Here is a 15,011-nt window from a genome sequence, read left to right as displayed (position 1 = left end):
TACGGAGGTGCCTCGACGGGTCTGGTAGTGGCTAGGCGCTAGTCTCTCATCATTGGGGAACTGTAGTTTCCTACTAATCCTCCTCCTCCTCCTCCTCCTCCTCCTCCTCCTCCTCCTCCTCCACCTCTTCCTCTACCTGCCCCCCCCCCTCCTCCTGCTCCTGCTCCTGCTCCTCTTCCTCCTCTCCCCAGAGTAACCCCGTCCTCCTGGAGAATCTAGAAAGCCTGGGATTGGGTTAGAGAGACTGTGTGCCTGTGCGCGCCTGTGCTTTCTCGCTATCCGGAGAAACCATGGTTCTCTCTTTGGAACTTGGAATGCCAGCTCCCAAGATTCCAGTTCTGCCCCATGTCCACCCCCACCCCCAGTCCCACCCCTATCCCCTATCGCCAGCCAGCGGGGCCATCCAGTCCCCCATTGAAGGTGCCTCCTCGTGAAGTGGGCCTCACGCCCGCCCTGCACGTGGGGGAGAAGAGAGAAAGGCAGGCTGTTCAGCGTGGAAGACGCTCCTGGGCGGACCGGTGGGGCCGAGGGAACTTGGAACTCGGGTCTTGGCGCTCTCTGCTCCTGGACGGTGGGGGGCAGAGGCAGGTCCCGGGCCAGAACTCTCTTGGGCTATGTATCCTTCTTTCCACCGGGCCACCCGGCATCCCCCACCTACCGCTCCTTCCATCAAGGAAGAGTCAAGACGGCACGTCTGTCTGTTCCTTCTGCACCCACCTCTGGGGCTGAGCAGGACCTTCCTGAGCCTGGACTGTCATAAGGATGCTGTCGGCTGGCATCTGAAATCCACAGCACAGCTCAGCTCGGCACAGCACAGCTGAGCGCAGCACAGCACAGACCTCTCGGCTTGGCTCTGGGTAGATAGATAGATAGATAGATGGATGGATGGATGGATGGACGGACGGACGGACAGACGGACAGACAGACAGACAGACAGATAGATAGATAGATAGATAGATAGATAGATAGTTCCGCCGGAGGGCTTAGTGGAAGAGCGCCTGAGCGTCCAGCTTCTTGACTCCATGCCCATCTCGGTGGTTGGCCTCCACCTCACAGATTCCATCCCTGCGCCCAGGCCTTGGCCTCTCAGGTTGGGTTCAGGAGGCAACCAACTGTTGATACCTGGCATCCCATCCCACCGGGGACAAGCCCACCAGCCGAGCGAGCCCTAGAGGGCACCAGTGCGTGGGCGCTGCCCCTCGTGCACGCGCGCATGCCCGTAGGCACTCGGGCCTGCACACAAGCGTACACACACACTCGCGCATGCAGAAACACACTCAAGCACGCGTGTACGCAAGCACGCGATACGCAAGCAGGTGGACACCCAGACGCACATCCACACAAGCACGCACGCACAGCACACACACACACACAGACACACACACACACACACAATCATGCAAAAATGCACACACTCCCGAGCAGACCGAGACAAAAGCAGGCAAAACCCCAGACACACGTGCGCACTCACAAGCATGCACGCACAACACACGTGCACCCACATGGGGCTTCTCACACAAGCACGCACATTGCACATTACACACAGGCACGCAGGCACACAGGCACGCAGGTGGGAGCACACCCCATCCCCGGGAGTGGGTGGGTGGAGCCTGCTTGCTCTTAGACCGCGTCCACCGGGTGCATTGCGTGGAGGGGGCGAGGCGATCTCTTCCTGAACACATACACAGCGTTGTGCTGTGCGGGGCTGCGGTGCCAGGCGCACCTAGGCCCCTGGCCCTCGCCCTTCGCCCCTCGCTCCGGCTCCCAAGGGCATGCCGGTGGCCGTCCAGCTTCCACCCGTGACACCCACCCCGCGCAGCGAGTTAGTCTTAATTTCCTTCAGTGGTCCTGGCATTTCCTTCCCCACTCGGGTGTTTCCCCTCGTGGGTGGGTTTCCTGCGTGCCTGAGGGCTCTGAGCGGTGGGTGGATTTGGAACCTTGTGAGAGGTGCGCCGTCTTTCCGGGGTGCGGATTGTCCTGGTGGTGTCCTGGTCCTGGCTGGCCCTCGGCCCGCGGTCGCGAAGGCCAAAAGGGGCCGAAAGAGAAAAGGAAGAAAAAAAAAAAAGCCTACAGCACCCGGTATTCCCAGGCGGTCTCCCATCCAAGTACTAACCAGGCCCGACCCTGCTTAGCTTCCGAGATCAGACGAGATCGGGCGCGTTCAGGGTGGTATGGCCGTAGACGGAGGCGTGTGTCGCTGTCGTGCCCCAAGAGCCTGCTGCTGCTGCTGCTGCTGCTGCTGCTGCTGCTGCTGCTGCTGCTGCTGCTGCTGCTGCTGCTGCAACACTGGCCTGCGCTCCTGCACGCCAGCCCGCCCCCACGCCCCCACGCGCTCCTGAGTCCGAGTCCGGAAGGACGACGGACGGACGGACGGACGATCCCCTCCCTCTAACCCGCCCGCCAGCCAGCCTGCCAGCTAGGCCGCCCTCTGCCCCGGCCCGGAGCCGGGCTCCAGGGCCAGCAGCAGTCGCCAGGCAGCCCTACCCACCGACCTTGTCTCCCTCGTCTCCCGTTCCTCATCGGGCACCCTCACCGCGCCCCAACCGTGCCCCGCAAGCTGGCTCCTCCCTTGCCCGCCCTCAGCCTCCTTCGGTGGGGAATCCACGGGTGTCGGCTTTGACGGGGCCTCAGGGCTTTCCAGGGCAGGGGTCGGCTTTGGACCCCGACTCTCCCTCCACCTGGGGACTGTTGCCAGGTAGCCAGCCAGCTCCTTGCCTCTGTTGTCCCGCGGGCCACATGGGGCCCCCTCTGGTGGAGGCATGGGGGTTGGGGTTGGGTCCGGGGAGATGGGCGGCGCCCGGGAAGGGGTGATGGTGGGGGTGGGGTGAGACTGGGGTGGGGTGGCATGGGGTGGCATGAGGAGTTCGCGGGGGAGGTGCCCAGATAGGCTCAGGCAAAGCGGTCTGATCGCTTGGGGCATCCTTCCAGACAGGGGTAGACACTGTCTTGCTGGTGCCCTACCTACGGAGGTGCCTCGACGGGTCTGGTAGTGGCTAGGCGCTAGTCTCTCATCATTGGGGAACTGTAGTTTCCTACTAATCCTCCTCCTCCTCCTCCACCTCTTCCTCTACCTGCCCCCCCCCTCCTCCTGCTCCTGCTCCTGCTCCTGCTCCTCTTCCTCCTTTCCCCAGAGTAACCCCCTCCTCCTGGAGAATCTAGAAGCCTGGGATTGGGTTAGAGAGACTGTGTGCCTGTGCGCGCCTGTGCTTTCTCGCCGTCCGGAGAAACCTTGGTTCTCTCTTTGCAACTTGGAATGCCAGCTCCCAAGATTCCAGTTCTGCCCCATGTCCACCCCCACCCCCAGTCCCACCCCTATCCCCTATAGCCAGCCAGCGGGGCCATCCAGTCCCCCATTGAAGGTGCCTCCTCGTGAAGTGGGCCTCACGCCTGCCCTGCACGTGGGGGAGAAGAGAGAAAGGCAGGCTGTTCAGCGTGGAAGACGCTCCTGGGCGGACCGGTGGGGCCGAGGGAACTTGGAACTCGGGTCTTGGCGCTCTCTGCTCCTGGACGGTGGGGGGCAGAGGCAGGTCCCCCCGGGCCAGAACTCTCTTGGGCTATGTATCCTTCTTTCCACCGGGCCACCCGGCATCCCCCACCTACCGCTCCTTCCATCAAGGAAGAGTCAAGACGGCACGTCTGTCTGTTCCTTCTGCACCCACCTCTGGGGCTGAGCAGGACCTTCCTGAGCCTGGACTGTCATAAGGATGCTGTCGGCTGGCATCTGAAATCCACAGCACAGCTCAGCTCGGCACAGCACAGCTGAGCGCAGCACAGCACAGACCTCTCGGCTTGGCTCTGGGTAGATAGATAGATAGATGGATGGATGGATGGATGGATGGATGCACAGATAGATAGATAGATAGTTCCGCCGGAGGGCTTAGTGGAAGAGCGCCTGAGCGTCCAGCTTCTTGACTCCATGCCCATCTCGGTGGTTGGCCTCCACCTCACAGATTCCATCCCTGCGCCCAGGCCTTGGCCTCTCAGGTTGGGTTCAGGAGGCAACCAACTGTTGATACCTGGCATCCCATCCCACCGGGGACAAGCCCACCAGCCGAGCGAGCCCTAGAGGGCACCAGTGCGTGGGCGCTGCCCCTCGTGCACGCGCGCATGCCCGTAGGCACTCGGGCCTGCACACAAGCGTACACACACACTCGCGCATGCAGAAACACACTCAAGCACGCGTGTACGCAAGCACGCGATACGCAAGCAGGTGGACACCCAGACGCACATCCACACAAGCACGCACGCACAGCACACACACACACACAGACACACACACACACACACAATCATGCAAAAATGCACACACTCCCGAGCAGACCGAGACAAAAGCAGGCAAAACCCCAGACACACGTGCGCACTCACAAGCATGCACGCACAACACACGTGCACCCACATGGGGCTTCTCACACAAGCACGCACATTGCACATTACACACAGGCACGCAGGCACACAGGCACGCAGGTGGGAGCACACCCCATCCCCGGGAGTGGGTGGGTGGAGCCTGCTTGCTCTTAGACCGCGTCCACCGGGTGCATTGCGTGGAGGGGGCGAGGCGATCTCTTCCTGAACACATACACAGCGTTGTGCTGTGCGGGGCTGCGGTGCCAGGCGCACCTAGGCCCCTGGCCCTCGCCCTTCGCCCCTCGCTCCGGCTCCCAAGGGCATGCCGGTGGCCGTCCAGCTTCCACCCGTGACACCCACCCCGCGCAGCGAGTTAGTCTTAATTTCCTTCAGTGGTCCTGGCATTTCCTTCCCCACTCGGGTGTTTCCCCTCGTGGGTGGGTTTCCTGCGTGCCTGAGGGCTCTGAGCGGTGGGTGGATTTGGAACCTTGTGAGAGGTGCGCCGTCTTTCCGGGGTGCGGATTGTCCTGGTGGTGTCCTGGTCCTGGCTGGCCCTCGGCCCGCGGTCGCGAAGGCCAAAAGGGGCCGAAAGAGAAAAGGAAGAAAAAAAAAAAAGCCTACAGCACCCGGTATTCCCAGGCGGTCTCCCATCCAAGTACTAACCAGGCCCGACCCTGCTTAGCTTCCGAGATCAGACGAGATCGGGCGCGTTCAGGGTGGTATGGCCGTAGACGGAGGCGTGTGTCGCTGTCGTGCCCCAAGAGCCTGCTGCTGCTGCTGCTGCTGCTGCTGCTGCTGCTGCTGCTGCTGCTGCTGCTGCTGCTGCTGCTGCTGCAACACTGGCCTGCGCTCCTGCACGCCAGCCCGCCCCCACGCCCCCACGCGCTCCTGAGTCCGAGTCCGGAAGGACGACGGACGGACGGACGGACGATCCCCTCCCTCTAACCCGCCCGCCAGCCAGCCTGCCAGCTAGGCCGCCCTCTGCCCCGGCCCGGAGCCGGGCTCCAGGGCCAGCAGCAGTCGCCAGGCAGCCCTACCCACCGACCTTGTCTCCCTCGTCTCCCGTTCCTCATCGGGCACCCTCACCGCGCCCCAACCGTGCCCCGCAAGCTGGCTCCTCCCTTGCCCGCCCTCAGCCTCCTTCGGTGGGGAATCCACGGGTGTCGGCTTTGACGGGGCCTCAGGGCTTTCCAGGGCAGGGGTCGGCTTTGGACCCCGACTCTCCCTCCACCTGGGGACTGTTGCCAGGTAGCCAGCCAGCTCCTTGCCTCTGTTGTCCCGCGGGCCACATGGGGCCCCCTCTGGTGGAGGCATGGGGGTTGGGGTTGGGTCCGGGGAGATGGGCGGCGCCCGGGAAGGGGTGATGGTGGGGGTGGGGTGAGACTGGGGTGGGGTGGCATGGGGTGGCATGAGGAGTTCGCGGGGGAGGTGCCCAGATAGGCTCAGGCAAAGCGGTCTGATCGCTTGGGGCATCCTTCCAGACAGGGGTAGACACTGTCTTGCTGGTGCCCTACCTACGGAGGTGCCTCGACGGGTCTGGTAGTGGCTAGGCGCTAGTCTCTCATCATTGGGGAACTGTAGTTTCCTACTAATCCTCCTCCTCCTCCTCCACCTCTTCCTCTACCTGCCCCCCCCCTCCTCCTGCTCCTGCTCCTGCTCCTGCTCCTCTTCCTCCTTTCCCCAGAGTAACCCCCTCCTCCTGGAGAATCTAGAAGCCTGGGATTGGGTTAGAGAGACTGTGTGCCTGTGCGCGCCTGTGCTTTCTCGCCGTCCGGAGAAACCTTGGTTCTCTCTTTGCAACTTGGAATGCCAGCTCCCAAGATTCCAGTTCTGCCCCATGTCCACCCCCACCCCCAGTCCCACCCCTATCCCCTATAGCCAGCCAGCGGGGCCATCCAGTCCCCCATTGAAGGTGCCTCCTCGTGAAGTGGGCCTCACGCCTGCCCTGCACGTGGGGGAGAAGAGAGAAAGGCAGGCTGTTCAGCGTGGAAGACGCTCCTGGGCGGACCGGTGGGGCCGAGGGAACTTGGAACTCGGGTCTTGGCGCTCTCTGCTCCTGGACGGTGGGGGGCAGAGGCAGGTCCCCCCGGGCCAGAACTCTCTTGGGCTATGTATCCTTCTTTCCACCGGGCCACCCGGCATCCCCCACCTACCGCTCCTTCCATCAAGGAAGAGTCAAGACGGCACGTCTGTCTGTTCCTTCTGCACCCACCTCTGGGGCTGAGCAGGACCTTCCTGAGCCTGGACTGTCATAAGGATGCTGTCGGCTGGCATCTGAAATCCACAGCACAGCTCAGCTCGGCACAGCACAGCTGAGCGCAGCACAGCACAGACCTCTCGGCTTGGCTCTGGGTAGATAGATAGATAGATGGATGGATGGATGGATGGATGGATGCACAGATAGATAGATAGATAGTTCCGCCGGAGGGCTTAGTGGAAGAGCGCCTGAGCGTCCAGCTTCTTGACTCCATGCCCATCTCGGTGGTTGGCCTCCACCTCACAGATTCCATCCCTGCGCCCAGGCCTTGGCCTCTCAGGTTGGGTTCAGGAGGCAACCAACTGTTGATACCTGGCATCCCATCCCACCGGGGACAAGCCCACCAGCCGAGCGAGCCCTAGAGGGCACCAGTGCGTGGGCGCTGCCCCTCGTGCACGCGCGCATGCCCGTAGGCACTCGGGCCTGCACACAAGCGTACACACACACTCGCGCATGCAGAAACACACTCAAGCACGCGTGTACGCAAGCACGCGATACGCAAGCAGGTGGACACCCAGACGCACATCCACACAAGCACGCACGCACAGCACACACACACACACAGACACACACACACACACACAATCATGCAAAAATGCACACACTCCCGAGCAGACCGAGACAAAAGCAGGCAAAACCCCAGACACACGTGCGCACTCACAAGCATGCACGCACAACACACGTGCACCCACATGGGGCTTCTCACACAAGCACGCACATTGCACATTACACACAGGCACGCAGGCACACAGGCACGCAGGTGGGAGCACACCCCATCCCCGGGAGTGGGTGGGTGGAGCCTGCTTGCTCTTAGACCGCGTCCACCGGGTGCATTGCGTGGAGGGGGCGAGGCGATCTCTTCCTGAACACATACACAGCGTTGTGCTGTGCGGGGCTGCGGTGCCAGGCGCACCTAGGCCCCTGGCCCTCGCCCTTCGCCCCTCGCTCCGGCTCCCAAGGGCATGCCGGTGGCCGTCCAGCTTCCACCCGTGACACCCACCCCGCGCAGCGAGTTAGTCTTAATTTCCTTCAGTGGTCCTGGCATTTCCTTCCCCACTCGGGTGTTTCCCCTCGTGGGTGGGTTTCCTGCGTGCCTGAGGGCTCTGAGCGGTGGGTGGATTTGGAACCTTGTGAGAGGTGCGCCGTCTTTCCGGGGTGCGGATTGTCCTGGTGGTGTCCTGGTCCTGGCTGGCCCTCGGCCCGCGGTCGCGAAGGCCAAAAGGGGCCGAAAGAGAAAAGGAAGAAAAAAAAAAGCCTACAGCACCCGGTATTCCCAGGCGGTCTCCCATCCAAGTACTAACCAGGCCCGACCCTGCTTAGCTTCCGAGATCAGACGAGATCGGGCGCGTTCAGGGTGGTATGGCCGTAGACGGAGGCGTGTGTCGCTGTCGTGCCCCAAGAGCCTGCTGCTGCTGCTGCTGCTGCTGCTGCTGCTGCTGCTGCTGCTGCTGCTGCTGCTGCTGCTGCTGCTGCTGCTGCAACACTGGCCTGCGCTCCTGCACGCCAGCCCGCCCCCACGCCCCCACGCGCTCCTGAGTCCGAGTCCGGAAGGACGACGGACGGACGGACGGACGATCCCCTCCCTCTAACCCGCCCGCCAGCCAGCCTGCCAGCTAGGCCGCCCTCTGCCCCGGCCCGGAGCCGGGCTCCAGGGCCAGCAGCAGTCGCCAGGCAGCCCTACCCACCGACCTTGTCTCCCTCGTCTCCCGTTCCTCATCGGGCACCCTCACCGCGCCCCAACCGTGCCCCGCAAGCTGGCTCCTCCCTTGCCCGCCCTCAGCCTCCTTCGGTGGGGAATCCACGGGTGTCGGCTTTGACGGGGCCTCAGGGCTTTCCAGGGCAGGGGTCGGCTTTGGACCCCGACTCTCCCTCCACCTGGGGACTGTTGCCAGGTAGCCAGCCAGCTCCTTGCCTCTGTTGTCCCGCGGGCCACATGGGGCCCCCTCTGGTGGAGGCATGGGGGTTGGGGTTGGGTCCGGGGAGATGGGCGGCGCCCGGGAAGGGGTGATGGTGGGGGTGGGGTGAGACTGGGGTGGGGTGGCATGGGGTGGCATGAGGAGTTCGCGGGGGAGGTGCCCAGATAGGCTCAGGCAAAGCGGTCTGATCGCTTGGGGCATCCTTCCAGACAGGGGTAGACACTGTCTTGCTGGTGCCCTACCTACGGAGGTGCCTCGACGGGTCTGGTAGTGGCTAGGCGCTAGTCTCTCATCATTGGGGAACTGTAGTTTCCTACTAATCCTCCTCCTCCTCCTCCACCTCTTCCTCTACCTGCCCCCCCCCTCCTCCTGCTCCTGCTCCTGCTCCTGCTCCTCTTCCTCCTTTCCCCAGAGTAACCCCCTCCTCCTGGAGAATCTAGAAGCCTGGGATTGGGTTAGAGAGACTGTGTGCCTGTGCGCGCCTGTGCTTTCTCGCCGTCCGGAGAAACCTTGGTTCTCTCTTTGCAACTTGGAATGCCAGCTCCCAAGATTCCAGTTCTGCCCCATGTCCACCCCCACCCCCAGTCCCACCCCTATCCCCTATAGCCAGCCAGCGGGGCCATCCAGTCCCCCATTGAAGGTGCCTCCTCGTGAAGTGGGCCTCACGCCTGCCCTGCACGTGGGGGAGAAGAGAGAAAGGCAGGCTGTTCAGCGTGGAAGACGCTCCTGGGCGGACCGGTGGGGCCGAGGGAACTTGGAACTCGGGTCTTGGCGCTCTCTGCTCCTGGACGGTGGGGGGCAGAGGCAGGTCCCCCCGGGCCAGAACTCTCTTGGGCTATGTATCCTTCTTTCCACCGGGCCACCCGGCATCCCCCACCTACCGCTCCTTCCATCAAGGAAGAGTCAAGACGGCACGTCTGTCTGTTCCTTCTGCACCCACCTCTGGGGCTGAGCAGGACCTTCCTGAGCCTGGACTGTCATAAGGATGCTGTCGGCTGGCATCTGAAATCCACAGCACAGCTCAGCTCGGCACAGCACAGCTGAGCGCAGCACAGCACAGACCTCTCGGCTTGGCTCTGGGTAGATAGATAGATAGATGGATGGATGGATGGATGGATGGATGCACAGATAGATAGATAGATAGTTCCGCCGGAGGGCTTAGTGGAAGAGCGCCTGAGCGTCCAGCTTCTTGACTCCATGCCCATCTCGGTGGTTGGCCTCCACCTCACAGATTCCATCCCTGCGCCCAGGCCTTGGCCTCTCAGGTTGGGTTCAGGAGGCAACCAACTGTTGATACCTGGCATCCCATCCCACCGGGGACAAGCCCACCAGCCGAGCGAGCCCTAGAGGGCACCAGTGCGTGGGCGCTGCCCCTCGTGCACGCGCGCATGCCCGTAGGCACTCGGGCCTGCACACAAGCGTACACACACACTCGCGCATGCAGAAACACACTCAAGCACGCGTGTACGCAAGCACGCGATACGCAAGCAGGTGGACACCCAGACGCACATCCACACAAGCACGCACGCACAGCACACACACACACACAGACACACACACACACACACAATCATGCAAAAATGCACACACTCCCGAGCAGACCGAGACAAAAGCAGGCAAAACCCCAGACACACGTGCGCACTCACAAGCATGCACGCACAACACACGTGCACCCACATGGGGCTTCTCACACAAGCACGCACATTGCACATTACACACAGGCACGCAGGCACACAGGCACGCAGGTGGGAGCACACCCCATCCCCGGGAGTGGGTGGGTGGAGCCTGCTTGCTCTTAGACCGCGTCCACCGGGTGCATTGCGTGGAGGGGGCGAGGCGATCTCTTCCTGAACACATACACAGCGTTGTGCTGTGCGGGGCTGCGGTGCCAGGCGCACCTAGGCCCCTGGCCCTCGCCCTTCGCCCCTCGCTCCGGCTCCCAAGGGCATGCCGGTGGCCGTCCAGCTTCCACCCGTGACACCCACCCCGCGCAGCGAGTTAGTCTTAATTTCCTTCAGTGGTCCTGGCATTTCCTTCCCCACTCGGGTGTTTCCCCTCGTGGGTGGGTTTCCTGCGTGCCTGAGGGCTCTGAGCGGTGGGTGGATTTGGAACCTTGTGAGAGGTGCGCCGTCTTTCCGGGGTGCGGATTGTCCTGGTGGTGTCCTGGTCCTGGCTGGCCCTCGGCCCGCGGTCGCGAAGGCCAAAAGGGGCCGAAAGAGAAAAGGAAGAAAAAAAAAAAAGCCTACAGCACCCGGTATTCCCAGGCGGTCTCCCATCCAAGTACTAACCAGGCCCGACCCTGCTTAGCTTCCGAGATCAGACGAGATCGGGCGCGTTCAGGGTGGTATGGCCGTAGACGGAGGCGTGTGTCGCTGTCGTGCCCCAAGAGCCTGCTGCTGCTGCTGCTGCTGCTGCTGCTGCTGCTGCTGCTGCTGCTGCTGCTGCTGCTGCAACACTGGCCTGCGCTCCTGCACGCCAGCCCGCCCCCACGCCCCCACGCGCTCCTGAGTCCGAGTCCGGAAGGACGACGGACGGACGGACGGACGATCCCCTCCCTCTAACCCGCCCGCCAGCCAGCCTGCCAGCTAGGCCGCCCTCTGCCCCGGCCCGGAGCCGGGCTCCAGGGCCAGCAGCAGTCGCCAGGCAGCCCTACCCACCGACCTTGTCTCCCTCGTCTCCCGTTCCTCATCGGGCACCCTCACCGCGCCCCAACCGTGCCCCGCAAGCTGGCTCCTCCCTTGCCCGCCCTCAGCCTCCTTCGGTGGGGAATCCACGGGTGTCGGCTTTGACGGGGCCTCAGGGCTTTCCAGGGCAGGGGTCGGCTTTGGACCCCGACTCTCCCTCCACCTGGGGACTGTTGCCAGGTAGCCAGCCAGCTCCTTGCCTCTGTTGTCCCGCGGGCCACATGGGGCCCCCTCTGGTGGAGGCATGGGGGTTGGGGTTGGGTCCGGGGAGATGGGCGGCGCCCGGGAAGGGGTGATGGTGGGGGTGGGGTGAGACTGGGGTGGGGTGGCATGGGGTGGCATGAGGAGTTCGCGGGGGAGGTGCCCAGATAGGCTCAGGCAAAGCGGTCTGATCGCTTGGGGCATCCTTCCAGACAGGGGTAGACACTGTCTTGCTGGTGCCCTACCTACGGAGGTGCCTCGACGGGTCTGGTAGTGGCTAGGCGCTAGTCTCTCATCATTGGGGAACTGTAGTTTCCTACTAATCCTCCTCCTCCTCCTCCACCTCTTCCTCTACCTGCCCCCCCCCCTCCTCCTGCTCCTGCTCCTGCTCCTGCTCCTCTTCCTCCTTTCCCCAGAGTAACCCCCTCCTCCTGGAGAATCTAGAAGCCTGGGATTGGGTTAGAGAGACTGTGTGCCTGTGCGCGCCTGTGCTTTCTCGCCGTCCGGAGAAACCTTGGTTCTCTCTTTGCAACTTGGAATGCCAGCTCCCAAGATTCCAGTTCTGCCCCATGTCCACCCCCACCCCCAGTCCCACCCCTATCCCCTATAGCCAGCCAGCGGGGCCATCCAGTCCCCCATTGAAGGTGCCTCCTCGTGAAGTGGGCCTCACGCCTGCCCTGCACGTGGGGGAGAAGAGAGAAAGGCAGGCTGTTCAGCGTGGAAGACGCTCCTGGGCGGACCGGTGGGGCCGAGGGAACTTGGAACTCGGGTCTTGGCGCTCTCTGCTCCTGGACGGTGGGGGGCAGAGGCAGGTCCCCCCGGGCCAGAACTCTCTTGGGCTATGTATCCTTCTTTCCACCGGGCCACCCGGCATCCCCCACCTACCGCTCCTTCCATCAAGGAAGAGTCAAGACGGCACGTCTGTCTGTTCCTTCTGCACCCACCTCTGGGGCTGAGCAGGACCTTCCTGAGCCTGGACTGTCATAAGGATGCTGTCGGCTGGCATCTGAAATCCACAGCACAGCTCAGCTCGGCACAGCACAGCTGAGCGCAGCACAGCACAGACCTCTCGGCTTGGCTCTGGGTAGATAGATAGATAGATGGATGGATGGATGGATGGATGGATGCACAGATAGATAGATAGATAGTTCCGCCGGAGGGCTTAGTGGAAGAGCGCCTGAGCGTCCAGCTTCTTGACTCCATGCCCATCTCGGTGGTTGGCCTCCACCTCACAGATTCCATCCCTGCGCCCAGGCCTTGGCCTCTCAGGTTGGGTTCAGGAGGCAACCAACTGTTGATACCTGGCATCCCATCCCACCGGGGACAAGCCCACCAGCCGAGCGAGCCCTAGAGGGCACCAGTGCGTGGGCGCTGCCCCTCGTGCACGCGCGCATGCCCGTAGGCACTCGGGCCTGCACACAAGCGTACACACACACTCGCGCATGCAGAAACACACTCAAGCACGCGTGTACGCAAGCACGCGATACGCAAGCAGGTGGACACCCAGACGCACATCCACACAAGCACGCACGCACAGCACACACACACACACAGACACACACACACACACACAATCATGCAAAAATGCACACACTCCCGAGCAGACCGAGACAAAAGCAGGCAAAACCCCAGACACACGTGCGCACTCACAAGCATGCACGCACAACACACGTGCACCCACATGGGGCTTCTCACACAAGCACGCACATTGCACATTACACACAGGCACGCAGGCACACAGGCACGCAGGTGGGAGCACACCCCATCCCCGGGAGTGGGTGGGTGGAGCCTGCTTGCTCTTAGACCGCGTCCACCGGGTGCATTGCGTGGAGGGGGCGAGGCGATCTCTTCCTGAACACATACACAGCGTTGTGCTGTGCGGGGCTGCGGTGCCAGGCGCACCTAGGCCCCTGGCCCTCGCCCTTCGCCCCTCGCTCCGGCTCCCAAGGGCATGCCGGTGGCCGTCCAGCTTCCACCCGTGACACCCACCCCGCGCAGCGAGTTAGTCTTAATTTCCTTCAGTGGTCCTGGCATTTCCTTCCCCACTCGGGTGTTTCCCCTCGTGGGTGGGTTTCCTGCGTGCCTGAGGGCTCTGAGCGGTGGGTGGATTTGGAACCTTGTGAGAGGTGCGCCGTCTTTCCGGGGTGCGGATTGTCCTGGTGGTGTCCTGGTCCTGGCTGGCCCTCGGCCCGCGGTCGCGAAGGCCAAAAGGGGCCGAAAGAGAAAAGGAAGAAAAAAAAAAAAGCCTACAGCACCCGGTATTCCCAGGCGGTCTCCCATCCAAGTACTAACCAGGCCCGACCCTGCTTAGCTTCCGAGATCAGACGAGATCGGGCGCGTTCAGGGTGGTATGGCCGTAGACGGAGGCGTGTGTCGCTGTCGTGCCCCAAGAGCCTGCTGCTGCTGCTGCTGCTGCTGCTGCTGCTGCTGCTGCTGCTGCTGCTGCTGCTGCTGCTGCAACACTGGCCTGCGCTCCTGCACGCCAGCCCGCCCCCACGCCCCCACGCGCTCCTGAGTCCGAGTCCGGAAGGACGACGGACGGACGGACGGACGATCCCCTCCCTCTAACCCGCCCGCCAGCCAGCCTGCCAGCTAGGCCGCCCTCTGCCCCGGCCCGGAGCCGGGCTCCAGGGCCAGCAGCAGTCGCCAGGCAGCCCTACCCACCGACCTTGTCTCCCTCGTCTCCCGTTCCTCATCGGGCACCCTCACCGCGCCCCAACCGTGCCCCGCAAGCTGGCTCCTCCCTTGCCCGCCCTCAGCCTCCTTCGGTGGGGAATCCACGGGTGTCGGCTTTGACGGGGCCTCAGGGCTTTCCAGGGCAGGGGTCGGCTTTGGACCCCGACTCTCCCTCCACCTGGGGACTGTTGCCAGGTAGCCAGCCAGCTCCTTGCCTCTGTTGTCCCGCGGGCCACATGGGGCCCCCTCTGGTGGAGGCATGGGGGTTGGGGTTGGGTCCGGGGAGATGGGCGGCGCCCGGGAAGGGGTGATGGTGGGGGTGGGGTGAGACTGGGGTGGGGTGGCATGGGGTGGCATGAGGAGTTCGCGGGGGAGGTGCCCAGATAGGCTCAGGCAAAGCGGTCTGATCGCTTGGGGCATCCTTCCAGACAGGGGTAGACACTGTCTTGCTGGTGCCCTACCTACGGAGGTGCCTCGACGGGTCTGGTAGTGGCTAGGCGCTAGTCTCTCATCATTGGGGAACTGTAGTTTCCTACTAATCCTCCTCCTCCTCCTCCACCTCTTCCTCTACCTGCCCCCCCCCCTCCTCCTGCTCCTGCTCCTGCTCCTGCTCCTCTTCCTCCTTTCCCCAGAGTAACCCCCTCCTCCTGGAGAATCTAGAAGCCTGGGATTGGGTTAGAGAGACTGTGTGCCTGTGCGCGCCTGTGCTTTCTCGCCGTCCGGAGAAACCTTGGTTCTCTCTTTGCAACTTGGAATGCCAGCTCCCAAGATTCCAGTTCTGCCCCATGTCCACCCCCACCCCCAGTCCCACCCCTATCCCCTATAGCCAGCCAGCGGGGCCATCCAGTCCCCCATTGAAGGTGCCTCCTCGTGAAGTGGGCCTCACGCCTGCCCTGCACGTGGGGGAGAAGAGAGAAAGGCAGGCTGTTCAGC

The 15,011-nt window shown here is 63.1% G+C and overlaps 5 non-coding genes across 5 annotated transcripts; all 5 read right to left on the bottom strand.

The window, feature by feature from the left end:
* Positions 1-2,064: 2,064 nt before the first annotated feature.
* On the bottom strand, positions 2,065-2,183 carry LOC121447657. Its single transcript, XR_005974204.1, has one exon. It is a non-coding gene; the product is annotated as a 5S ribosomal RNA (ribosomal RNA).
* Positions 2,184-4,958: 2,775 nt separating this feature from the next.
* Positions 4,959-5,077, bottom strand: LOC121447655. The gene has a single exon (XR_005974202.1). It is a non-coding gene; the product is annotated as a 5S ribosomal RNA (ribosomal RNA).
* Positions 5,078-7,853: 2,776 nt separating this feature from the next.
* Positions 7,854-7,972, bottom strand: LOC121447654. Its single transcript, XR_005974201.1, has one exon. It is a non-coding gene; the product is annotated as a 5S ribosomal RNA (ribosomal RNA).
* Positions 7,973-10,756: 2,784 nt separating this feature from the next.
* LOC121447653 lies at positions 10,757-10,875 on the bottom strand. Its single transcript, XR_005974200.1, has one exon. It is a non-coding gene; the product is annotated as a 5S ribosomal RNA (ribosomal RNA).
* Positions 10,876-13,645: 2,770 nt separating this feature from the next.
* LOC121447652 lies at positions 13,646-13,764 on the bottom strand. Its single transcript, XR_005974199.1, has one exon. It is a non-coding gene; the product is annotated as a 5S ribosomal RNA (ribosomal RNA).
* Positions 13,765-15,011: the final 1,247 nt, after the last annotated feature.

Source organism: Microtus oregoni, unplaced genomic scaffold (genome assembly GCF_018167655.1).
Source record: "Microtus oregoni isolate MIOR12 unplaced genomic scaffold, Mior012 000004F_ref0000308, whole genome shotgun sequence".
Classification (NCBI taxonomy): domain Eukaryota; kingdom Metazoa; phylum Chordata; class Mammalia; order Rodentia; family Cricetidae; genus Microtus; species Microtus oregoni.
The sequence above is the reverse complement of the archived record's forward strand: the minus strand, read 5'-3'. Positions and strand labels throughout refer to the sequence as shown.